Source organism: Ascidiella aspersa, chromosome 4 (genome assembly GCF_963924565.1).
Source record: "Ascidiella aspersa chromosome 4, kaAscAspe10.2, whole genome shotgun sequence".
Taxonomy (NCBI): domain Eukaryota; kingdom Metazoa; phylum Chordata; class Ascidiacea; order Phlebobranchia; family Ascidiidae; genus Ascidiella; species Ascidiella aspersa.
Window position 1 is genome coordinate 23,991,854 of NC_139450.1, and position 17,555 is coordinate 24,009,408.

General features: G+C 38.9%; 38 non-coding genes and 56 pseudogenes across 38 annotated transcripts; all 94 read right to left on the bottom strand.

Annotated features, from left to right (window-relative positions):
• Nucleotides 1–19: 19 nt before the first annotated feature.
• On the bottom strand, nt 20–138 carry LOC146151869 (5S ribosomal RNA). The gene has a single exon (XR_014498073.1). It is a non-coding gene; the product is annotated as a 5S ribosomal RNA (ribosomal RNA).
• Nucleotides 139–202: 64 nt separating this feature from the next.
• On the bottom strand, nt 203–321 carry LOC146151870 (5S ribosomal RNA; annotated as a pseudogene).
• A 74-nt stretch (nt 322–395) lies between these two features.
• LOC146151871 (5S ribosomal RNA) lies at nt 396–514 on the bottom strand (annotated as a pseudogene).
• Nucleotides 515–578: 64 nt separating this feature from the next.
• On the bottom strand, nt 579–696 carry LOC146151872 (5S ribosomal RNA; annotated as a pseudogene).
• A 63-nt stretch (nt 697–759) lies between these two features.
• LOC146151873 (5S ribosomal RNA) lies at nt 760–878 on the bottom strand. Its single transcript, XR_014498084.1, has one exon. It is a non-coding gene; the product is annotated as a 5S ribosomal RNA (ribosomal RNA).
• Nucleotides 879–942: 64 nt separating this feature from the next.
• LOC146151874 (5S ribosomal RNA) lies at nt 943–1,060 on the bottom strand (annotated as a pseudogene).
• A 63-nt stretch (nt 1,061–1,123) lies between these two features.
• Nucleotides 1,124–1,242, bottom strand: LOC146151875 (5S ribosomal RNA; annotated as a pseudogene).
• A 73-nt stretch (nt 1,243–1,315) lies between these two features.
• LOC146151876 (5S ribosomal RNA) lies at nt 1,316–1,434 on the bottom strand (annotated as a pseudogene).
• Nucleotides 1,435–1,508: 74 nt separating this feature from the next.
• Nucleotides 1,509–1,627, bottom strand: LOC146151877 (5S ribosomal RNA). Its single transcript, XR_014497845.1, has one exon. It is a non-coding gene; the product is annotated as a 5S ribosomal RNA (ribosomal RNA).
• A 64-nt stretch (nt 1,628–1,691) lies between these two features.
• LOC146151878 (5S ribosomal RNA) lies at nt 1,692–1,810 on the bottom strand (annotated as a pseudogene).
• Nucleotides 1,811–1,874: 64 nt separating this feature from the next.
• Nucleotides 1,875–1,993, bottom strand: LOC146151879 (5S ribosomal RNA). The gene has a single exon (XR_014496228.1). It is a non-coding gene; the product is annotated as a 5S ribosomal RNA (ribosomal RNA).
• Nucleotides 1,994–2,058: 65 nt separating this feature from the next.
• LOC146151880 (5S ribosomal RNA) lies at nt 2,059–2,177 on the bottom strand. The gene has a single exon (XR_014497356.1). It is a non-coding gene; the product is annotated as a 5S ribosomal RNA (ribosomal RNA).
• Nucleotides 2,178–2,251: 74 nt separating this feature from the next.
• LOC146151881 (5S ribosomal RNA) lies at nt 2,252–2,370 on the bottom strand (annotated as a pseudogene).
• Nucleotides 2,371–2,434: 64 nt separating this feature from the next.
• LOC146151882 (5S ribosomal RNA) lies at nt 2,435–2,553 on the bottom strand. Its single transcript, XR_014498095.1, has one exon. It is a non-coding gene; the product is annotated as a 5S ribosomal RNA (ribosomal RNA).
• A 64-nt stretch (nt 2,554–2,617) lies between these two features.
• LOC146151883 (5S ribosomal RNA) lies at nt 2,618–2,736 on the bottom strand. The gene has a single exon (XR_014496229.1). It is a non-coding gene; the product is annotated as a 5S ribosomal RNA (ribosomal RNA).
• A 65-nt stretch (nt 2,737–2,801) lies between these two features.
• Nucleotides 2,802–2,920, bottom strand: LOC146151884 (5S ribosomal RNA; annotated as a pseudogene).
• A 73-nt stretch (nt 2,921–2,993) lies between these two features.
• On the bottom strand, nt 2,994–3,112 carry LOC146151885 (5S ribosomal RNA; annotated as a pseudogene).
• A 74-nt stretch (nt 3,113–3,186) lies between these two features.
• On the bottom strand, nt 3,187–3,305 carry LOC146151886 (5S ribosomal RNA). The gene has a single exon (XR_014497846.1). It is a non-coding gene; the product is annotated as a 5S ribosomal RNA (ribosomal RNA).
• A 64-nt stretch (nt 3,306–3,369) lies between these two features.
• Nucleotides 3,370–3,488, bottom strand: LOC146151887 (5S ribosomal RNA). The gene has a single exon (XR_014497954.1). It is a non-coding gene; the product is annotated as a 5S ribosomal RNA (ribosomal RNA).
• A 64-nt stretch (nt 3,489–3,552) lies between these two features.
• LOC146151888 (5S ribosomal RNA) lies at nt 3,553–3,671 on the bottom strand. Its single transcript, XR_014496230.1, has one exon. It is a non-coding gene; the product is annotated as a 5S ribosomal RNA (ribosomal RNA).
• A 65-nt stretch (nt 3,672–3,736) lies between these two features.
• On the bottom strand, nt 3,737–3,855 carry LOC146151889 (5S ribosomal RNA; annotated as a pseudogene).
• Nucleotides 3,856–3,929: 74 nt separating this feature from the next.
• On the bottom strand, nt 3,930–4,048 carry LOC146151890 (5S ribosomal RNA; annotated as a pseudogene).
• A 74-nt stretch (nt 4,049–4,122) lies between these two features.
• LOC146151891 (5S ribosomal RNA) lies at nt 4,123–4,241 on the bottom strand (annotated as a pseudogene).
• A 64-nt stretch (nt 4,242–4,305) lies between these two features.
• Nucleotides 4,306–4,424, bottom strand: LOC146151892 (5S ribosomal RNA; annotated as a pseudogene).
• Nucleotides 4,425–4,498: 74 nt separating this feature from the next.
• LOC146151893 (5S ribosomal RNA) lies at nt 4,499–4,617 on the bottom strand (annotated as a pseudogene).
• Nucleotides 4,618–4,682: 65 nt separating this feature from the next.
• LOC146151894 (5S ribosomal RNA) lies at nt 4,683–4,801 on the bottom strand (annotated as a pseudogene).
• A 64-nt stretch (nt 4,802–4,865) lies between these two features.
• On the bottom strand, nt 4,866–4,984 carry LOC146151895 (5S ribosomal RNA). Its single transcript, XR_014498063.1, has one exon. It is a non-coding gene; the product is annotated as a 5S ribosomal RNA (ribosomal RNA).
• A 64-nt stretch (nt 4,985–5,048) lies between these two features.
• LOC146151896 (5S ribosomal RNA) lies at nt 5,049–5,167 on the bottom strand (annotated as a pseudogene).
• Nucleotides 5,168–5,232: 65 nt separating this feature from the next.
• On the bottom strand, nt 5,233–5,351 carry LOC146151897 (5S ribosomal RNA). Its single transcript, XR_014495820.1, has one exon. It is a non-coding gene; the product is annotated as a 5S ribosomal RNA (ribosomal RNA).
• A 74-nt stretch (nt 5,352–5,425) lies between these two features.
• Nucleotides 5,426–5,544, bottom strand: LOC146151898 (5S ribosomal RNA; annotated as a pseudogene).
• A 65-nt stretch (nt 5,545–5,609) lies between these two features.
• On the bottom strand, nt 5,610–5,728 carry LOC146151899 (5S ribosomal RNA; annotated as a pseudogene).
• A 64-nt stretch (nt 5,729–5,792) lies between these two features.
• On the bottom strand, nt 5,793–5,911 carry LOC146151900 (5S ribosomal RNA). The gene has a single exon (XR_014496981.1). It is a non-coding gene; the product is annotated as a 5S ribosomal RNA (ribosomal RNA).
• A 64-nt stretch (nt 5,912–5,975) lies between these two features.
• LOC146151901 (5S ribosomal RNA) lies at nt 5,976–6,094 on the bottom strand (annotated as a pseudogene).
• A 65-nt stretch (nt 6,095–6,159) lies between these two features.
• On the bottom strand, nt 6,160–6,278 carry LOC146151902 (5S ribosomal RNA). Its single transcript, XR_014496441.1, has one exon. It is a non-coding gene; the product is annotated as a 5S ribosomal RNA (ribosomal RNA).
• A 74-nt stretch (nt 6,279–6,352) lies between these two features.
• On the bottom strand, nt 6,353–6,471 carry LOC146151903 (5S ribosomal RNA; annotated as a pseudogene).
• Nucleotides 6,472–6,536: 65 nt separating this feature from the next.
• LOC146151904 (5S ribosomal RNA) lies at nt 6,537–6,655 on the bottom strand (annotated as a pseudogene).
• A 74-nt stretch (nt 6,656–6,729) lies between these two features.
• On the bottom strand, nt 6,730–6,848 carry LOC146151905 (5S ribosomal RNA; annotated as a pseudogene).
• A 74-nt stretch (nt 6,849–6,922) lies between these two features.
• Nucleotides 6,923–7,041, bottom strand: LOC146151906 (5S ribosomal RNA; annotated as a pseudogene).
• A 64-nt stretch (nt 7,042–7,105) lies between these two features.
• On the bottom strand, nt 7,106–7,224 carry LOC146151907 (5S ribosomal RNA; annotated as a pseudogene).
• Nucleotides 7,225–7,288: 64 nt separating this feature from the next.
• Nucleotides 7,289–7,407, bottom strand: LOC146151908 (5S ribosomal RNA; annotated as a pseudogene).
• A 64-nt stretch (nt 7,408–7,471) lies between these two features.
• On the bottom strand, nt 7,472–7,590 carry LOC146151909 (5S ribosomal RNA). The gene has a single exon (XR_014495954.1). It is a non-coding gene; the product is annotated as a 5S ribosomal RNA (ribosomal RNA).
• A 74-nt stretch (nt 7,591–7,664) lies between these two features.
• Nucleotides 7,665–7,784, bottom strand: LOC146151910 (5S ribosomal RNA; annotated as a pseudogene).
• A 74-nt stretch (nt 7,785–7,858) lies between these two features.
• Nucleotides 7,859–7,977, bottom strand: LOC146151911 (5S ribosomal RNA; annotated as a pseudogene).
• A 64-nt stretch (nt 7,978–8,041) lies between these two features.
• Nucleotides 8,042–8,160, bottom strand: LOC146151912 (5S ribosomal RNA). The gene has a single exon (XR_014495664.1). It is a non-coding gene; the product is annotated as a 5S ribosomal RNA (ribosomal RNA).
• A 64-nt stretch (nt 8,161–8,224) lies between these two features.
• LOC146151913 (5S ribosomal RNA) lies at nt 8,225–8,343 on the bottom strand (annotated as a pseudogene).
• Nucleotides 8,344–8,417: 74 nt separating this feature from the next.
• Nucleotides 8,418–8,537, bottom strand: LOC146151914 (5S ribosomal RNA; annotated as a pseudogene).
• A 64-nt stretch (nt 8,538–8,601) lies between these two features.
• LOC146151915 (5S ribosomal RNA) lies at nt 8,602–8,720 on the bottom strand (annotated as a pseudogene).
• Nucleotides 8,721–8,784: 64 nt separating this feature from the next.
• On the bottom strand, nt 8,785–8,903 carry LOC146151916 (5S ribosomal RNA). The gene has a single exon (XR_014495665.1). It is a non-coding gene; the product is annotated as a 5S ribosomal RNA (ribosomal RNA).
• A 64-nt stretch (nt 8,904–8,967) lies between these two features.
• LOC146151917 (5S ribosomal RNA) lies at nt 8,968–9,086 on the bottom strand (annotated as a pseudogene).
• A 65-nt stretch (nt 9,087–9,151) lies between these two features.
• LOC146151918 (5S ribosomal RNA) lies at nt 9,152–9,270 on the bottom strand (annotated as a pseudogene).
• A 65-nt stretch (nt 9,271–9,335) lies between these two features.
• LOC146151919 (5S ribosomal RNA) lies at nt 9,336–9,454 on the bottom strand (annotated as a pseudogene).
• A 65-nt stretch (nt 9,455–9,519) lies between these two features.
• LOC146151920 (5S ribosomal RNA) lies at nt 9,520–9,638 on the bottom strand. The gene has a single exon (XR_014498106.1). It is a non-coding gene; the product is annotated as a 5S ribosomal RNA (ribosomal RNA).
• Nucleotides 9,639–9,702: 64 nt separating this feature from the next.
• Nucleotides 9,703–9,821, bottom strand: LOC146151921 (5S ribosomal RNA). Its single transcript, XR_014497096.1, has one exon. It is a non-coding gene; the product is annotated as a 5S ribosomal RNA (ribosomal RNA).
• A 64-nt stretch (nt 9,822–9,885) lies between these two features.
• Nucleotides 9,886–10,004, bottom strand: LOC146151922 (5S ribosomal RNA). The gene has a single exon (XR_014498407.1). It is a non-coding gene; the product is annotated as a 5S ribosomal RNA (ribosomal RNA).
• A 64-nt stretch (nt 10,005–10,068) lies between these two features.
• LOC146151923 (5S ribosomal RNA) lies at nt 10,069–10,187 on the bottom strand. The gene has a single exon (XR_014495713.1). It is a non-coding gene; the product is annotated as a 5S ribosomal RNA (ribosomal RNA).
• Nucleotides 10,188–10,251: 64 nt separating this feature from the next.
• Nucleotides 10,252–10,370, bottom strand: LOC146151924 (5S ribosomal RNA). The gene has a single exon (XR_014498131.1). It is a non-coding gene; the product is annotated as a 5S ribosomal RNA (ribosomal RNA).
• Nucleotides 10,371–10,496: 126 nt separating this feature from the next.
• On the bottom strand, nt 10,497–10,615 carry LOC146151925 (5S ribosomal RNA; annotated as a pseudogene).
• A 74-nt stretch (nt 10,616–10,689) lies between these two features.
• Nucleotides 10,690–10,808, bottom strand: LOC146151926 (5S ribosomal RNA; annotated as a pseudogene).
• Nucleotides 10,809–10,882: 74 nt separating this feature from the next.
• Nucleotides 10,883–11,001, bottom strand: LOC146151927 (5S ribosomal RNA; annotated as a pseudogene).
• Nucleotides 11,002–11,065: 64 nt separating this feature from the next.
• On the bottom strand, nt 11,066–11,184 carry LOC146151928 (5S ribosomal RNA). Its single transcript, XR_014498148.1, has one exon. It is a non-coding gene; the product is annotated as a 5S ribosomal RNA (ribosomal RNA).
• A 64-nt stretch (nt 11,185–11,248) lies between these two features.
• Nucleotides 11,249–11,367, bottom strand: LOC146151929 (5S ribosomal RNA). The gene has a single exon (XR_014497601.1). It is a non-coding gene; the product is annotated as a 5S ribosomal RNA (ribosomal RNA).
• A 63-nt stretch (nt 11,368–11,430) lies between these two features.
• Nucleotides 11,431–11,549, bottom strand: LOC146151930 (5S ribosomal RNA). Its single transcript, XR_014498117.1, has one exon. It is a non-coding gene; the product is annotated as a 5S ribosomal RNA (ribosomal RNA).
• Nucleotides 11,550–11,622: 73 nt separating this feature from the next.
• On the bottom strand, nt 11,623–11,741 carry LOC146151931 (5S ribosomal RNA; annotated as a pseudogene).
• Nucleotides 11,742–11,806: 65 nt separating this feature from the next.
• Nucleotides 11,807–11,925, bottom strand: LOC146151932 (5S ribosomal RNA; annotated as a pseudogene).
• A 65-nt stretch (nt 11,926–11,990) lies between these two features.
• LOC146151933 (5S ribosomal RNA) lies at nt 11,991–12,109 on the bottom strand. Its single transcript, XR_014496231.1, has one exon. It is a non-coding gene; the product is annotated as a 5S ribosomal RNA (ribosomal RNA).
• A 65-nt stretch (nt 12,110–12,174) lies between these two features.
• On the bottom strand, nt 12,175–12,293 carry LOC146151934 (5S ribosomal RNA; annotated as a pseudogene).
• Nucleotides 12,294–12,358: 65 nt separating this feature from the next.
• LOC146151935 (5S ribosomal RNA) lies at nt 12,359–12,477 on the bottom strand. The gene has a single exon (XR_014498128.1). It is a non-coding gene; the product is annotated as a 5S ribosomal RNA (ribosomal RNA).
• Nucleotides 12,478–12,541: 64 nt separating this feature from the next.
• LOC146151936 (5S ribosomal RNA) lies at nt 12,542–12,660 on the bottom strand (annotated as a pseudogene).
• A 74-nt stretch (nt 12,661–12,734) lies between these two features.
• LOC146151937 (5S ribosomal RNA) lies at nt 12,735–12,853 on the bottom strand (annotated as a pseudogene).
• Nucleotides 12,854–12,917: 64 nt separating this feature from the next.
• On the bottom strand, nt 12,918–13,035 carry LOC146151938 (5S ribosomal RNA; annotated as a pseudogene).
• A 63-nt stretch (nt 13,036–13,098) lies between these two features.
• On the bottom strand, nt 13,099–13,217 carry LOC146151939 (5S ribosomal RNA). The gene has a single exon (XR_014498139.1). It is a non-coding gene; the product is annotated as a 5S ribosomal RNA (ribosomal RNA).
• A 64-nt stretch (nt 13,218–13,281) lies between these two features.
• Nucleotides 13,282–13,399, bottom strand: LOC146151940 (5S ribosomal RNA; annotated as a pseudogene).
• A 63-nt stretch (nt 13,400–13,462) lies between these two features.
• On the bottom strand, nt 13,463–13,581 carry LOC146151941 (5S ribosomal RNA; annotated as a pseudogene).
• A 73-nt stretch (nt 13,582–13,654) lies between these two features.
• Nucleotides 13,655–13,773, bottom strand: LOC146151942 (5S ribosomal RNA; annotated as a pseudogene).
• Nucleotides 13,774–13,847: 74 nt separating this feature from the next.
• Nucleotides 13,848–13,966, bottom strand: LOC146151943 (5S ribosomal RNA). The gene has a single exon (XR_014497847.1). It is a non-coding gene; the product is annotated as a 5S ribosomal RNA (ribosomal RNA).
• A 64-nt stretch (nt 13,967–14,030) lies between these two features.
• LOC146151944 (5S ribosomal RNA) lies at nt 14,031–14,149 on the bottom strand (annotated as a pseudogene).
• A 64-nt stretch (nt 14,150–14,213) lies between these two features.
• Nucleotides 14,214–14,332, bottom strand: LOC146151945 (5S ribosomal RNA). Its single transcript, XR_014496232.1, has one exon. It is a non-coding gene; the product is annotated as a 5S ribosomal RNA (ribosomal RNA).
• A 65-nt stretch (nt 14,333–14,397) lies between these two features.
• LOC146151946 (5S ribosomal RNA) lies at nt 14,398–14,516 on the bottom strand. Its single transcript, XR_014497357.1, has one exon. It is a non-coding gene; the product is annotated as a 5S ribosomal RNA (ribosomal RNA).
• A 74-nt stretch (nt 14,517–14,590) lies between these two features.
• Nucleotides 14,591–14,709, bottom strand: LOC146151947 (5S ribosomal RNA). Its single transcript, XR_014497848.1, has one exon. It is a non-coding gene; the product is annotated as a 5S ribosomal RNA (ribosomal RNA).
• Nucleotides 14,710–14,773: 64 nt separating this feature from the next.
• On the bottom strand, nt 14,774–14,892 carry LOC146151948 (5S ribosomal RNA; annotated as a pseudogene).
• Nucleotides 14,893–14,956: 64 nt separating this feature from the next.
• On the bottom strand, nt 14,957–15,075 carry LOC146151949 (5S ribosomal RNA). The gene has a single exon (XR_014496233.1). It is a non-coding gene; the product is annotated as a 5S ribosomal RNA (ribosomal RNA).
• A 65-nt stretch (nt 15,076–15,140) lies between these two features.
• Nucleotides 15,141–15,259, bottom strand: LOC146151950 (5S ribosomal RNA; annotated as a pseudogene).
• Nucleotides 15,260–15,333: 74 nt separating this feature from the next.
• On the bottom strand, nt 15,334–15,452 carry LOC146151951 (5S ribosomal RNA; annotated as a pseudogene).
• A 64-nt stretch (nt 15,453–15,516) lies between these two features.
• On the bottom strand, nt 15,517–15,635 carry LOC146151952 (5S ribosomal RNA). The gene has a single exon (XR_014498151.1). It is a non-coding gene; the product is annotated as a 5S ribosomal RNA (ribosomal RNA).
• A 64-nt stretch (nt 15,636–15,699) lies between these two features.
• Nucleotides 15,700–15,818, bottom strand: LOC146151953 (5S ribosomal RNA). Its single transcript, XR_014496234.1, has one exon. It is a non-coding gene; the product is annotated as a 5S ribosomal RNA (ribosomal RNA).
• Nucleotides 15,819–15,883: 65 nt separating this feature from the next.
• LOC146151954 (5S ribosomal RNA) lies at nt 15,884–16,001 on the bottom strand (annotated as a pseudogene).
• A 64-nt stretch (nt 16,002–16,065) lies between these two features.
• Nucleotides 16,066–16,183, bottom strand: LOC146151955 (5S ribosomal RNA; annotated as a pseudogene).
• A 63-nt stretch (nt 16,184–16,246) lies between these two features.
• LOC146151956 (5S ribosomal RNA) lies at nt 16,247–16,365 on the bottom strand (annotated as a pseudogene).
• A 73-nt stretch (nt 16,366–16,438) lies between these two features.
• LOC146151957 (5S ribosomal RNA) lies at nt 16,439–16,557 on the bottom strand (annotated as a pseudogene).
• Nucleotides 16,558–16,631: 74 nt separating this feature from the next.
• LOC146151958 (5S ribosomal RNA) lies at nt 16,632–16,750 on the bottom strand. The gene has a single exon (XR_014497849.1). It is a non-coding gene; the product is annotated as a 5S ribosomal RNA (ribosomal RNA).
• Nucleotides 16,751–16,814: 64 nt separating this feature from the next.
• LOC146151959 (5S ribosomal RNA) lies at nt 16,815–16,933 on the bottom strand. The gene has a single exon (XR_014497955.1). It is a non-coding gene; the product is annotated as a 5S ribosomal RNA (ribosomal RNA).
• A 64-nt stretch (nt 16,934–16,997) lies between these two features.
• LOC146151960 (5S ribosomal RNA) lies at nt 16,998–17,116 on the bottom strand. The gene has a single exon (XR_014496235.1). It is a non-coding gene; the product is annotated as a 5S ribosomal RNA (ribosomal RNA).
• Nucleotides 17,117–17,181: 65 nt separating this feature from the next.
• Nucleotides 17,182–17,300, bottom strand: LOC146151961 (5S ribosomal RNA; annotated as a pseudogene).
• A 74-nt stretch (nt 17,301–17,374) lies between these two features.
• Nucleotides 17,375–17,493, bottom strand: LOC146151962 (5S ribosomal RNA; annotated as a pseudogene).
• Nucleotides 17,494–17,555: the final 62 nt, after the last annotated feature.

Genomic DNA, 17,555 nt, shown 5'->3' on the forward strand with positions numbered 1-17,555 from the left:
ACTTAAATAAATCATATTTTGCCTACGACAATTGGTATTCCTAGGCGGTCACCCATCCAAGTACTAACCAATCCCGACGTTGCTTAACTTCCGAGATCGGACGAGATCGGGTGCATTCAACCTGGTATGGTCGTAGACAGTATTCGTCAACATTTATGGTCTAATCTTTTTAAAAATGTAAAAACTTAAATAAATGATGTTATGCCTACGACAATTGGTATTCCTAGGCGGTCACCCATCCAATGACTAACCAATCCCGACGTTGCTTAACTTCCGAGATCGGACGAGATCGGGTGCTTTCAACCTGGTATGGTCGTAGACAGTATTGGTCAACATTTTTTGGTCTAAAATCTTTAAAAATGTTAACATTTAAATATATTTTAAAAATCATATTTTGCCTATGACAATTGGTATTGCTAGGCGGTCACCCATCCAAGTACTAACCAATCCCGACGTTGCTTAACTTCCGTGATCGGACGAGATCGGGTGCATTCAACCTGGTATGGTCATAAGCAGTATTTCTCAAAATTTTACGTCTAATCTATTTAAAAAAGTGAAAACTTAAATAAATCATATTGTGCCTACGACAATTGGATTCCTAGGCGGTCACCCATCCAAGTACTAACCAATCCCGACGTTTCTTAACTTCCGAGATCGGACGAGATCGTGTGCATTCAACCTGGTATGGTCGTGGACAGTATTGGTCAACATTTATGGTCTAATCTATTTAAAAATGTAAAACTTAAATAAATCATATTGTGCCTACGACAATTGGTATTCCTAGGCGGTCACCCATCCAAGTACTAACCAATCCCGACGTTGCTTAACTTCCGAGATCGGACGAGATCGGGTGCATTCAACCTGGTATGGTCGTAGACAGTAATCGTCAACATTTATGGTCTAATCTATTTAAAAATGTAAAAACTTAAATAAATCATATTGTGCCTACGACAATTGGATTCCTAGGCGGTCACCCATGCAAGTACTAACCAATCCCGACGTTTCTTAACTTCCGAGATCGGACGAGATCGTGTGCATTCAACCTGGTATGGTCGTGGACAGTATTGGTCAACATTTATGGTCTAATCTATTTAAAAATGTAAAACTTAAATAAATCATATTGTGCCTACGACAATTGGTATTCCTAGGCGGTCACCCATCCAAGTACTAACCAATCCCAACGTTGCTTAACTTCCGAGATCGGACGAGATAGGGTGCATTGAACCTGGTATGGTCGTAGACAGTGTTGGTAAACATTTTTTGGTCTAAAATCTTTAAAATGCTAACATTTAAATATATTTTAAAAATAATATTTTGCCTATGACAATTGGTATTGCTAGGCGGTCACCCATCCAAGTACTTACCAATCCCGACGTTGCTTAACTTCCGAGATCGGACGAGATCGGGTGCATTCAACCTGGTATGGTCGTAGACAGTATTGGTCAACATTTTTTGGTCTAACATCTTCAAAAATGTTAACATTTAAATATATTTTATAAATCATATTTTGCCTATGACAATTGGAATTCCTATGCGGTCACCCATCCAAGTACTAACCAATCCCGACGTTGCTTAACTTCCGAGATCGGACGAGATCGGGTGCATTCAACCTGGTATGGTCGTAAGCAGTATTTCTCAACATTTTACGTCTAATCTATTTAAAAAAGTAAAAACTTAAATAAATCTTATTTTGCCTACGACAATTGGTATTCCTAGGCGGTCACCCATCCAAGTACTAACCAATCCCGACGTTGCTTAACTTCCGAGATCGGACGAGATCGGGTGCATTCAACCTGGTATGGTGGTTGGCAGTATTGGTCAACATTTATGGTCTAATCTATTTAAATATGTAAAAACTTAAATAAATCATATTGTGCCTACGACAATTGGTATTCCTAGGCGGTCACCCATCCAAGTACTAACCAATCCCGACGTTGCTTAACTTCCGAGATCGGACGAGATCGGGTGCATTCAACCTGGTATGGTCGTAGCCAGTATTGGTCAATATTTTTTGGTCTAATCTATTTAAAAATGTAAAAACTTAAATAAATCATATTTTGCCTACGACAATTGGTATTCCTAGGCGGTCACCCATCCAAGTACTCACCAATCCCGACGTTACTTAACTTCCGAGATCGGACGAGATCGGGTGCATTCAACCTGGTATGGTCGTAGACAGTATTGGTCAACATTTTTTGGTCTAAAATCTTCAAAAATGTTAACATTTAAATATATTTTATAAATCATATTTTGCCTATGACAATTGGAATTCCTATGCGGTCACCCATCCAAGTACTAACCAATCCCGACGTTGCTTTACTTCCGAGATCGGACGAGATGGGGTGCATTGAACCTGGTATGGTCGTAGACAGTATTTCTCAACATTTTACGTCTAATCTATTTAAAAAAGTAAAAACTTAAATGAATCATATTTTGCCTACGACAATTGGTATTCCTAGGCGGTCACCCATCCAAGTACTAACCAATCCCGACGTTGCTTAACTTCCGAGATCGGACGAGATCGGGTGCATTCAACCTGGTATGGTCGTAGACAGTATTGGTCAACATTTATGGTCTAATCTATTTAAAAATGTAAAAACTTAAATAAATCATATTGTGCCTACGACAATTGGTATTCCTAGGCGGTCACCCATCCAAGTACTAACCAATCCCGACGTTGCTTAACTTCCGAGATCGGACGAGATCGGGTGCATTCAACCTGGTATGGTCGTAGCCAGTATTGGTCAACATTTTTTGGTCTAATCTATTTAAAAATGTAAAAACTTAAATAAATCATATTGTGCCTACGACAATTGGTATTCCTAGGCGGTCACCCATCCAAGTACTAACCAATCCCAACGTTGCTTAACTTCCGAGATCGGACGAGATAGGGTGCATTGAACCTGGTATGGTCGTAGACAGTGTTGGTAAACATTTTTTGGTCTAAAATCTTTAAAATGCTAACATTTAAATATATTTTAAAATTAATATTTTGCCTATGACAATTGGTATTGCTAGGCGGTCACCCATCCAAGTACTTACCAATCCCGACCTTGCTTAACTTCCGAGATCGGACGAGATCGGGTGCATTCAACCTGGTATGGTCGTAGACAGTATTGGTCAACATTTTTTGGTCTAACATCTTCAAAAATGTTAACATTTAAATATATTTTATAAATCATATTTTGCCTATGACAATTGGAATTCCTATGCGGTCACCCATCCAAGTACTAACCAATCCCGACGTTGCTTAACTTCCGAGATCGGACGAGATCGGGTGCATTCAACCTGGTATGGTCGTAAGCAGTATTTCTCAACATTTTACGTCTAATCTATTTAAAAAAGAAAAAACTTAAATAAATCTTATTTTGCCTACGACAATTGGTATTCCTAGGCGGTCACCCATCCAAGTACTAACCAATCCCGACGTTGCTTAACTTCCGAGATCGGACGAGATCGGGTGCATTCAACCTGGTATGGTGGTAGACAGTATTGGTCAACATTTATGGTCTAATCTATTTAAATATGTAAAAACTTAAATAAATCATATTGTGCCTACGACAATTGGTATTCCTAGGCGGTCACCCATCCAAGTACTAACCAATCCCGACGTTGCTTAACTTCCGAGATCGGACGAGATCGGGTGCATTCAACCTGGTATGGTCGTAGCCAGTATTGGTCAATATTTTTTGGTCTAATCTATTTAAAAATGTAAAAACTTAAATAAATCATATTTTGCCTACGACAATTGGTATTCCTAGGCGGTCACCCATCCAAGTACTCACCAATCCCGACGTTACTTAACTTCCGAGATCGGACGAGTTCGGGTGCATTCAACCTGGTATGGTCGTAGACAGTATTGGTCAACATTTTTTGGTCTAAAATCTTCAAAAATGTTAACATTTAAATATATTTTATAAATCATATTTTGCCTATGACATTTGGAATTCCTATGCGGTCACCCATCCAAGTACTAACCAATCCCGACATTGCTTAACTTCCGAGATCGGACGAGATCGGGTGCATTCAACCTGGTATGGTCATAGACAGTATTGGTCAACATTTTTTGGTCTAAAATCTTTAAAAATGTTAACATTTAAATATATTTTATAAATCATATTTTGCCTATGACAATTGGAATTCCTATGCGGTCACCCATCCAAGTACTAACCAATCCCGACGTTGCGTAACTTCCGAGATCGGACGAGATCGGGTGCATTCAACCTTGTATGGTCGTAAGCAGTATTTCTCAACATTTTATGTCTAATCTATTTAAAAAAGTAAAAACTTAAATAAATCATATTTTGCCTATGACAATTGGAATTCCTATGCGGTGACCCATCCAAGTACTAACCAATCCCGACGTTGCGTACCTTCCGAGATCGGACGAGATCGGGTGCATTCAACCTGGTATGGTCGTAGGCAGTATTGGTCAATATTTTTTGGTCTAAAATCTTTAAAAATGCTAACATTTAAATATATTTTAAAAATCATATTTTGCCTATGACAATTGGTATTCCAAGACGGTCACCCATCTAAGTACCAACCAACCCGACGTTGCTTAACTTCCGAGATCGGACGCGAATCGGGTGCATTCAACCTGGTATGTTCGTAGCAAGTATTGGTCAACATTTTATGGTCTAATCTATTTAAAAATGTAAAAACTTAAATAAATCATATTGTGCCTACGACAATTGGTATTCCTATGCGGTCACCCATCCAAGTAGCAACCAATCCCGATGTTGCTTAACTTCCGAGATCGGACGAGATCGGGTGCATTCAACCTGGTATGGTCGTAGTCGGTATTGGTCAACATTTATGGTCTAATCTATTTAAAAATGTAAAAACTTAAATAAATCATATTGTGCCCACGACAATTGGTATTCCTAGGCGGTCACCCATCCAAGTACTAACCAATCCCGACGTTGCTTAACTTCCGAGATCGGACGAGATCGGGTGCATTCAACCTGGTATGTTCGTAGACAGTATTGGTCAACATTTATGGTCTAACCTATTTAAAAATGTAAAAACTTAAATAAATCATATTGTGCCTACGACAATTGGTATTCCTAGGCGGTCACCCATCCAAGTACTAACCAATCCAGACGTTGCTTAACTTCCGAGATCGGACGAGATCGGGTGCATTCAACCTGGTATGGTCGTAGCCAGTATTGGTCAACATTTTTTGGTCTAATCTATTTAAAAATGTAAAAACTTAAATAAATCATATTTTGCCTACGACAATTGGTATTGCTAGGCGGTCACCCATCCAAGTACTAACCAATCCCTACGTTGCTTAACTTCCGAGATCGGACGAGATCGGGTGCATTCAACATGGTATGATCGTAGGCAGTATTGGTTAATATTTTTTGGTCTAAAATCTTTAAAAATGTTAACATTTGAATATAATTTAAAAATCATATTTTGCCTATGACAATTGGTATTCCTAGGCGGTCACCCATCTAAGTACCAACCAACCCGACGTTGCTTAACTTCCGAGATCGGACGCGAATCGGGTGCATTCAACCTGGTATGTTCGTAGCCAGTATTGGTCAACATTTTATGGTCTAATCTATTTAAAAATGTAAAAACTTAAATAAATCATATTGTGCCTACGACAATTGGTATTCCTATGCGGTCACCCATCCAAGTAGCAACCAATCCCGATGTTGCTTAACTTCCGAGATCGGACGAGATCGGGTGCATTCAACCTGGTATGGTCGTAGTCGGTATTGGTCAACATTTATGGTCTAATCTATTTAAAAATGTAAAAACTTAAATAAATCATATTGTGCCTACGACAATTGGTATTCCTAGGCGGTCACCCATCCAAGTACTAACCAATCCCGACGTTGCTTAACTTCCGAGATCGGACGAGATCGGGTGCATTCAACCTGGTATGTTCGTAGACAGTATTGGTCAACATTTATGGTCTAACCTATTTAAAAATGTAAAAACTTAAATAAATCATATTGTGCCTACGACAATTGGTATTCCTAGGCAGTCACCCATCCAAGTACTAACCAATCCAGACGTTGCTTAACTTCCGAGATCGGACGAGATCGGGTGCATTCAACCTGGTATGGTCGTAGCCAGTATTGGTCAACATTTTTTGGTCTAATCTATTTAAAAATGTAAAAACTTAAATAAATCATATTTTGCCTACGACAATTGGTATTGCTAGGCGGTCACCCATCCAAGTACTAACCAATCCCTACGTTGCTTAACTTCCGAGATCGTACGAGATCGGGTGCGTTCAACATGGTATGGTCGTAGGCAGTATTGGTCAATATTTTTTGGTCTAAAATCTTTAAAAATGTTAACATTTGAATATAATTTAAAAATCATATTTTGCCTATGACAATTGGTATTCCTAGGCGGTCACCCATCCAAGTACTAACCAATCCCGACGTTGCTTAACTTCCGAGATCGGACGAGATCGGGTGCATTCAACCTGGTGTGGTCGTAGACAGTATTGGTCAACATTTTATGGTCTAATCTATTTAAAAATGTAAAAACTTAACTAAATCATATTGTGCCTACGACAATTGGTATTCCTATGCGGTCACCCATCCAAGTAGCAACCAATCCCGATGTTGCTTAACTTCCGAGATCGGACGAGATCGGGTGCATTCAACCTGGTATGGTCGTAGACAGTATTGGTCAACATTTTTTGGTCTAAAATCTTTAAAAATGTTAACATTTAAATATATTTTAAAAATCATATTTTGCCTATGACAATTGGTATTCCTAGGCGGTCACCCATCCAAGTACTAACCAATCCCGACGTTGCTTAACTTCCGAGATCGGACGAGATCGGGTGCATTCAACCTGGTGTGGTCGTAGACAGTATTGGTCAACATTTTTTGGTCTAAAATCTTTAAAAATGTTAACATTTAAATATATTTTATGAATCATATTTTGCCTATGACAATTGGAATTCCTATGCGGTCAACCATCCAAGTACTAACCAATCCCGACGTTGCTTAACTTCCGAGATCGGACGAGATCTGGTGCATTCAACCTGGTATGGTCGTAGACAGTATTGGTCAACATTTATGGTCTAATCTATTTAAAAATGTAAAAACTTAAATAAATCATATTGTGCCTACGACAATTGGTATTCCTAGGCGGTCACCCATCCAAGTAGCAACCAATCCCGATGTTGCTTAACATCCGAGATCGGACGAGATCGGGTGCATTCAACCTGGTATGGTCGAAAGCAGTATTTTTCAACATTTTATGTCTAATCTAATTAAAAAAGTAAAAACTTAAATAAATCATATTTTGCCTACGACAATTGGTATTCCTATGCGGTCACCCATCCAAGTAGCAACCAATCCCGATGTTGCTTAACTTCCGAGATCGGACGAGATCGGATGCATTCAACCTGGTATGGTCGTAAGCAGTATTTCTCAACATTTTATGTCTAATCTATTTAAAAAAGTAAAAACTTAAATAAATCATATTTTGCCTACGACAATTGGTATTCCTAGGCGGTCACCCATCCAAGTACTAACCAATCCCGATGTTGCTTAACTTCCGAGATCGGACGAGATCAGGTGCATTCAACCTGGTATGGTCGTAGACAGTATTGGTCAACATTTTTTGGTCTAAAATCTTTAAAAATTTTAACATTTAAATATATTTTAAAAATCATATTTTGCCTATGACAATTGGTATTCCTAGGCCCGTCACCCATCCAAGTACTAACCAATCCCGACGTTGCTTAACTTCCGAGATCGGACGAGATCCGGTGCATTCAACCTGGTATGGTCATAGACAGTATTGGTCAACATTTTATGGTCTAAAATCTGTAAAAATGTTAACATTTAAATATATTTTATAAATCATATTTTGCTTATGACAATTGGAATTCCTATGCGGTCACCCATCCAAGTACTAACCAATCCCGACGTTGCGTAACTTCCGAGATCGGACGAGATCGGGTGCATTCAACCTGGTATGGTCGTAAGCAGTATTTCTCAACATTTTATGTCTAATCTATTTAAAAAAGTAAAAACTTAAATCAATCATATTTTGCCTACGACAATTGGTATTCCTAGGCGGTCACCCATCCAAGTACTAACCAATCCCGACGTTGCTTAACTTCCGAGATCGGACGAGATCGGGTGCATTCAACCTGGTATGGTCATAGACAGTATTGGTCAACATTTATGGTCTAATCTATTTAAAAATGTAAAATCTTTAATAAATCATATTGTGCCTACGACAATTGGAATTCCTAGGAGGTCACCCATCCAAGTAGCAACCAATCCCGATGATGCTTAACTTCCGAGATCGGACGAGATCGGGTGCATTCAACCTGGTATGGTCGTAGACAGTATTGGTCAACATTTTTTGGTCTAAAATCTTTAAAAATTTTAACATTTAAATATATGTTAAAAATCATATTTTGCCTATGACAATTGGTATTCCTAGGCCCGTCACCCATCCAAGTACTAACCAATCCCGACGTTGCTTAACTTCCGAGATCGGACGAGATCGGGTGCATTCAACCTGGTATGGTCATAGACAGTATTGGTCAACATTTATGGTCTAATCTATTTAAAAATGTAAAATCTTTAATAAATCATATTGTGCCTACGACAATTGGAATTCCTAGGCGGTCACCCATCCAAGTAGCAACCAATCCCGATGATGCTTAACTTCCGAGATCGGACGAGATCGGGTGCATTCAACATGGTATGGTCATAGACAGTATTGGTCAACATTTATGGTCTAATCTATTTAAAAATGTAAAATCTTTAATAAATCATATTGTGCCTACGACAATTGGTATTCCTAGGCGGTCACCCATCCAAGTACTAACCAATCCCGACGTTGCTTAACTTCCGAGATCGGACGAGATCGGGTGCATTCAACCTGGTATGGTCATAGACAGTATTGGTCAACATTTATGGTCTAATCTATTTAAAAATGTAAAAACTTAAATAAATCATATTTTGCCTACGACAATTGGTATTCCTAGGCGGTGACCCATCCAAGTACTAACCAATCCCGACGTTGCTTATCTTCCGAGATCGGACGAGATCGGGTGCATTCAACCTGGTATGTTCGTAGCCAGTATTGGTCAACATTTTTTGGTCTAATCTATTTAAAAATGTAAAAACTTAAATAAATCATATTTTGCCTACGAAAATTGATATTCCTAGGCGGTCACCCATCCAAGTACTAACCAATCCCGACGTTGGTTAACTTCCGAGATCGGACGAGATCGGGTGCATTCAACCTGGTTTGGTCGTAGCCAGTATTGGTCAACATTTTTTGGTCTAATCTATTTAAAAATGTAAAAACTTAAATAAATCATATTTTGCCTACGACAATTGGTATTCCTAGGCGGTCACCTATCCAAGTACTAACCAATCCCGACGTTGCTTAACTTCCGAGATCGGACGAGATCGGGTGCATTCAACCTGGTATGTTCGCAGCCAGTATTGGTCAACATTTTTTGGTCTAATCTATTTAAAAATGTAAAAACTTAAATAAATCATATTTTGCCTACGACAATTGGTATTCCTAGGCGGTCACCCATCCAAGTACTAACCAATCCCGACGTTGCTTAACTTCCGAGATCGGACGAGATCGGGTGCATTCAACCTGGTATGGTCGTAGACATTATTGGTAAACATTTATGGTCTAATCTATTTAAAAATGTAAAAACTTAAATAAATGATATTATGCCTACGACAATTGGTATTCCTAGGCGGTCACCCATCCAAGTACTAACCAATCCCGACGTTGCTTAACTTCCGAGATCGGACGAGATCGGGTGCATTCAAGCTGGTATGGTCGTAGACAGTAATCGTCAACATTTATGGTCTAATCTATTTAAAAATGTAAAAACTTAAACAAATCATATTGTGCCTACGACAATTGGTATTCCTAGGCGGAAACCCATCCAAGTACTAACCAATCCCGACGTTGCTTAACTTCCGAGATCGGACGAGATCGGGTGCATTCAACCTGGTATGGTCGTGGACAGTAATGGTCAACATTTATGGTCTAATCTATTTAAAAATGTAAAAACTTAAATAAATGATATTATGCCTACGACAATTGGTATTCCTAGGCGGTCACCCATTCAAGTACTAACCAATCCCGACGTTGCTTAACTTCCGAGATCGGACGAGATCGGGTGCATTCAACCTGGTATGGTCGTAGACAGTAATCGTCAACATTTATGGTCTAATCTATTTGAAAATGTAAAAACTTAAATAAATCATATTGTGCCTACGACAATTGGTATTCCTAGGCGGTCACCCATCCAAGTCCTAACCAATCCCGACGTTGCTTAACTTCCGAGATCGGACGAGATCGGGTGCATTCAACCTGGTATGGTCGTAGACAGTATTGGTCAACATTTATGGTCTAATCTATTTAAAAAAGTAAAACTTAAATAAATCATATTGTGCCTATGACGTCTAAAATCTTCAACAATGTTAACATTTAAATATATTTTATAAATCATATTTTGCCTATGACAATTGGAATTCCTATGCGGTCACCCATCCAAGTACTAACCAATCCCGACATTGCTTAACTTCCGAGATCGGACGAGATCGGGTGCATTCAACCTGGTATGGTCGTAGACAGTATTGGTCAACATTTTTTGGTCTAAAATCTTTAAAAATGTTAACATTTAAATATATTTTAAAAATCATATTTTGCCTATGACAATTGGTATTCCTAGGCGGTCACCCATCCAAGTACTAACCAATCCCAAAGTTGCTTAACTTCCGAGATCGGACGAGATCGGGTGCATTCAACCTGGTGTGGTCGTTGACAGTTTTGGTCAACATTTTTTGGTCTAAAATCTTTAAAAATGTTGACATTTAAATATATTTTAGGAATCATATTTTGCCTATGACAATTGGAATTCCTATGCGGTCACCCATCCAAGTACTAACCAATCCCGACGTTGCGTAACTTCCGAGATCGGACGAGATCGGGTGCATTCAACCTTGTATGGTCGTAAGCAGTATTTCTCAACATTTATGGTCTAATCTATTTAAAAATGTAAAAACTTAAATAAATGATATTATGCCTACGAAAATTGATATTCCTAGGCGGTCACCCATCCAAGTACTAACCAATCCCGACGTTGCTTAACTTCCGAGATCGGACGAGATCGGGTGCATTCAACCTGGTATGGTCGTAGACAGTATTGGTCAACATTTATGGTCTAATCTATTTAAAAATGTAAAAACTTAAATAAATGATATTATGCCTACGACAATTGGTATTCCTAGGCGGTCACCCATCCAAGTACTAACCAATCCCGACGTTGCTTAACTTCCGAGATCGGACGAGATCGGGGGAATTCAACCTGGTATGGTCGTAAGCAGTATTTCTCAACATTTTATGTCGATTCTATTTTAAAAATAAAAACTTAAATAAATCATATTTTGCCTACGACAATTGGTATTCCTAGGCGGTCACCCATCCAAGTACTAACCAATCCCGACGTTGCTTAACTTCCGAGATCGGACGAGATCGGGTGCATTCAACCTGGTATGGTCGTAGACAGTGTTGGTAAACATTTTTTGGTCTAAAATCTTTAAAATGCTAACATTTAAATATATTTTAAAAATAATATTTTGCCTATGACAATTGGTATTCCTAGGCGGTCACCCATCCAAGTAGCAACCAAACCCGATGTTGCTTAACTTCCGAGATCGGACGAGATCGGGTGCATTCAATCTGGTTTGGTCGTAGCCAGTATTGGTCAACATTTTTTGGTCTAATCTATTTAAAAATGTAAAAACTTAAATAAATCATATTTTGCCTACGACAATTGGTATTCCTAGGCGGTCACCCATCCAAGTACTAACCAATCCCGACGTTGCTTAACTTCCGAGATCGGACGAGATCGGGTGCATTCAATCTGGTATGTTCGTAGCCAGTATTGGTCAACATTTTTTGGTCTAATCTATTTAAAAATGTAAAAACTTAAATAAATCATATTTTGCCTACGACAATTGGTATTCCTAGGCGGTCACCCATCCAAGTACTAACCAATCCCGACGTTGCTTAACTTCCGAGATCGGACGAGATCGGGTGCATTCAACCTGGTATGGTCGTAGCCAGTATTGGTCAACATTTTTTGGTCTAATCTATTTAAAAATGTAAAAACTTAAATAAATCATATTTTGCCTACGACAATTGGTATTCCTAGGCGGTCACCCATCCAAGTACTAACCAATCCCGACGTTGCTTAACTTCCGAGATCGGACGAGATCGGGTGCATTCAATCTGGTATGTTCGTAGCCAGTATTGGTCAACATTTTTTGGTCTAATCTATTTAAAAATGTAAAAACTTAAATAAATCATATTTTGCCTACGACAATTGGTATTCCTAGGCGGTCACCCATCCAAGTACTAACCAATCCCGACGTTGCTTAACTTCCGAGATCGGACGAGATCGGGTGCATTCAACCTGGTATGGTCGTAGACAGTATTCGTCAACATTTATGGTCTAATCTTTTTAAAAATGTAAAAACTTAAATAAATGATGTTATGCCTACGACAATTGGTATTCCTAGGCGGTCACCCATCCAATGACTAACCAATCCCGACGTTGCTTAACTTCCGAGATCGGACGAGATCGGGTGCTTTCAACCTGGTATGGTCGTAGACAGTATTGGTCAACATTTTTTGGTCTAAAATCTTTAAAAATGTTAACATTTAAATATATTTTAAAAATCATATTTTGCCTATGACAATTGGTATTGCTAGGCGGTCACCCATCCAAGTACTAACCAATCCCGACGTTGCTTAACTTCCGTGATCGGACGAGATCGGGTGCATTCAACCTGGTATGGTCATAAGCAGTATTTCTCAAAATTTTACGTCTAATCTATTTAAAAAAGTAAAAACTTAAATAAATCATATTGTGCCTACGACAATTGGATTCCTAGGCGGTCACCCATCCAAGTACTAACCAATCCCGACGTTTCTTAACTTCCGAGATCGGACGAGATCATGTGCATTCAACCTGGTATGGTCGTGGACAGTATTGGTCAACATTTATGGTCTAATCTATTTAAAAATGTAAAACTTAAATAAATCATATTGTGCCTACGACAATTGGTATTCCTAGGCGGTCACCCATCCAAGTACTAACCAATCCCGACGTTGCTTAACTTCCGAGATCGGACGAGATCGGGTGCATTCAACCTGGTATGGTCGTAGACAGTAATCGTCAACATTTATGGTCTAATCTATTTAAAAATGTAAAAACTTAAATAAATCATATTGTGCCTACGACAATTGGATTCCTAGGCGGTCACCCATGCAAGTACTAACCAATCCCGACGTTTCTTAACTTCCGAGATCGGACGAGATCGTGTGCATTCAACCTGGTATGGTCGTGGACAGTATTGGTCAACATTTATGGTCTAATCTATTTAAAAATGTAAAACTTAAATAAATCATATTGTGCCTACGACAATTGGTATTCCTAGGCGGTCACCCATCCAAGTACTAACCAATCCCAACGTTGCTTAACTTCCGAGATCGGACGAGATAGGGTGCATTGAACCTGGTATGGTCGTAGACAGTGTTGGTAAACATTTTTTGGTCTAAAATCTTTAAAATGCTAACATTTAAATATATTTTAAAAATAATATTTTGCCTATGACAATTGGTATTGCTAGGCGGTCACCCATCCAAGTACTTACCAATCCCGACGTTGCTTAACTTCCGAGATCGGACGAGATCGGGTGCATTCAACCTGGTATGGTCGTAGACAGTATTGGTCAACATTTTTTGGTCTAACATCTTCAAAAATGTTAACATTTAAATATATTTTATAAATCATATTTTGCCTATGACAATTGGAATTCCTATGCGGTCACCCATCCAAGTACTAACCAATCCCGACGTTGCTTAACTTCCGAGATCGGACGAGATCGGGTGCATTCAACCTGGTATGGTCGTAAGCAGTATTTCTCAACATTTTACGTCTAATCTATTTAAAAAAGTAAAAACTTAAATAAATCTTATTTTGCCTACGACAATTGGTATTCCTAGGCGGTCACCCATCCAAGTACTAACCAATCCCGACGTTGCTTAACTTCCGAGATCGGACGAGATCGGGTGCATTCAACCTGGTATGGTGGTTGGCAGTATTGGTCAACATTTATGGTCTAATCTATTTAAATATGTAAAAACTTAAATAAATCATATTGTGCCTACGACAATTGGTATTCCTAGGCGGTCACCCATCCAAGTACTAACCAATCCCGACGTTGCTTAACTTCCGAGATCGGACGAGATCGGGTGCATTCAACCTGGTATGGTCGTAGCCAGTATTGGTCAATATTTTTTGGTCTAATCTATTTAAAAATGTAAAAACTTAAATAAATCATATTTTGCCTACGACAATTGGTATTCCTAGGCGGTCACCCATCCAAGTACTCACCAATCCCGACGTTACTTAACTTCCGAGATCGGACGAGATCGGGTGCATTCAACCTGGTATGGTCGTAGACAGTATTGGTCAACATTTTTTGGTCTAACATCTTCAAAAATGTTAACATTTAAATATATTTTATAAATCATATTTTGCCTATGACAATTGGAATTCCTATGCGGTCACCCATCCAAGTACTAACCAATCCCGACGTTGCTTAACTTCCGAGATCGGACGAGATCGGGTGCATTCAACCTGGTATGGTCGTAAGCAGTATTTCTCAACATTTTACGTCTAATCTATTTAAAAAAGTAAAAACTTAAATAAATCTTATTTTGCCTACGACAATTGGTATTCCTAGGCGGTCACCCATCCAAGTACTAACCAATCCCGACGTTGCTTAACTTCCGAGATCGGACGAGATCGGGTGCATTCAACCTGGTATGGTGGTTGGCAGTATTGGTCAACATTTATGGTCTAATCTATTTAAATATGTAAAAACTTAAATAAATCATATTGTGCCTACGACAATTGGTATTCCTAGGCGGTCACCCATCCAAGTACTAACCAATCCCGACGTTGCTTAACTTCCGAGATCGGACGAGATCGGGTGCATTCAACCTGGTATGGTCGTAGCCAGTATTGGTCAATATTTTTTGGTCTAATCTATTTAAAAATGTAAAAACTTAAATAAATCATATTTTGCCTACGACAATTGGTATTGCTAGGCGGTCACCCATCCAAGTACTCACCAATCCCGACGTTACTTAACTTCCGAGATCGGACGAGATCGGGTGCATTCAACCTGGTATGGTCGTAGACAGTATTGGTCAACATTTTTTGGTCTAAAATCTTCAAAAATGTTAACATTTAAATATATTTTATAAATCATATTTTGCCTATGACAATTGGAATTCCTATGCGGTCACCCATCCAAGTACTAACCAATCCCGACGTTGCTTTACTTCCGAGATCGGACGAGATGGGGTGCATTGAACCTGGTATGGTCGTAGACAGTATTTCTCAACATTTTACGTCTAATCTATTTAAAAAAGTAAAAACTTAAATGAATCATATTTTGCCTACGACAATTGGTATTCCTAGGCGGTCACCCATCCAAGTACTAACCAATCCCGACGTTGCTTAACTTCCGAGATCGGACGAGATCGGGTGCATTCAACCTGGTATGGTCGTAGACAGTATTGGTCAACATTTATGGTCTAATCTATTTAAAAATGTAAAAACTTAAATAAATCATATTGTGCCTACGACAATTGGTATTCCTAGGCGGTCACCCATCCAAGTACTAACCAATCCCGACGTTGCTTAACTTCCGAGATCGGACGAGATCGGGTGCATTCAACCTGGTATGGTCGTAGCCAGTATTGGTCAACATTTTTTGGTCTAATCTATTTAAAAATGTAAAAACTTAAATAAATCATATTGTGCCTACGACAATTGGATTCCTAGGCGGTCACCCATGCAAGTACTAACCAATCCCGACGTTTCTTAACTTCCGAGATCGGACGAGATCGGGTGCATTCAACCTGGTATGGTCGTAGACAGTAATCGTCAACATTTATGGTCTAATCTATTTAAAAATGTAAAAACTTAAATAAATCATATTGTGCCTACGACAATTGGATTCCTAGGCGGTCACCCATGCAAGTACTAACCAATCCCGACGTTTCTTAACTTCCGAGATCGGACGAGATCGTGTGCATTCAACCTGGTATGGTCGTGGACAGTATTGGTCAACATTTATGGTCTAATCTATTTAAAAATGTAAAACTTAAATAAATCATATTGTGCCTACGACAATTGGTATTCCTAGGCGGTCACCCATCCAAGTACTAACCAATCCCAACGTTGCTTAACTTCCGAGATCGGACGAGATAGGGTGCATTGAACCTGGTATGGTCGTAGACAGTGTTGGTAAACATTTTTTGGTCTAAAATCTTTAAAATGCTAACATTTAAATATATTTTAAAATTAATATTTTGCCTATGACAATTGGTATTGCTAGGCGGTCACCCATCCAAGTACTTACCAATCCCGACCTTGCTTAACTTCCGAGATCGGACGAGATCGGGTGCATTCAACCTGGTATGGTCGTAGACAGTATTGGTCAACATTTTTTGGTCTAACATCTTCAAAAATGTTAACATTTAAATATATTTTATAAATCATATTTTGCCTATGACAATTGGAATTCCTATGCGGTCACCCATCCAAGTACTAACCAATCCCGACGTTGCTTAACTTCCGAGATCGGACGAGATCGGGTGCATTCAACCTGGTATGGTCGTAAGCAGTATTTCTCAACATTTTACGTCTAATCTATTGAAAAAAGAAAAAACTTAAATAAATCTTATTTTGCCTACGACAATTGGTATTCCTAGGCGGTCACCCATCCAAGTACTAACCAATCCCGACGTTGCTTAACTTCCGAGATCGGACGAGATCGGGTGCATTCAACCTGGTATGGTGGTAGACAGTATTGGTCAACATTTATGGTCTAATCTATTTAAATATGTAAAAACTTAAATAAATCATATTGTGCCTACGACAATTGGTATTCCTAGGCGGTCACCCATCCAAGTACTAACCAATCCCGACGTTGCTTAACTTCCGAGATCGGACGAGATCGGGTGCATTCAACCTGGTATGGTCGTAGCCAGTATTGGTCAATATTTTTTGGTCTAATCTATTTAAAAATGTAAAAACTTAAATAAATCATATTTTGCCTACGACAATTGGTATTCCTAGGCGGTCACCCATCCAAGTACTCACCAATCCCGACGTTACTTAACTTCCGAGATCGGACGAGTTCGGGTGCATTCAACCTGGTATGGTCGTAGACAGTATTGGTCAACATTTTTTGGTCTAAAATCTTCAAAAATGTTAACATTTAAATATATTTTATAAATCATATTTTGCCTATGACATTTGGAATTCCTATGCGGTCACCCATCCAAGTACTAACCAATCCCGACATTGCTTAACTTCCGAGATCGGACGAGATCGGGTGCATTCAACCTGGTATGGTCATAGACAGTATTGGTCAACATTTTTTGGTCTAAAATCTTTAAAAATGTTAACATTTAAATATATTTTA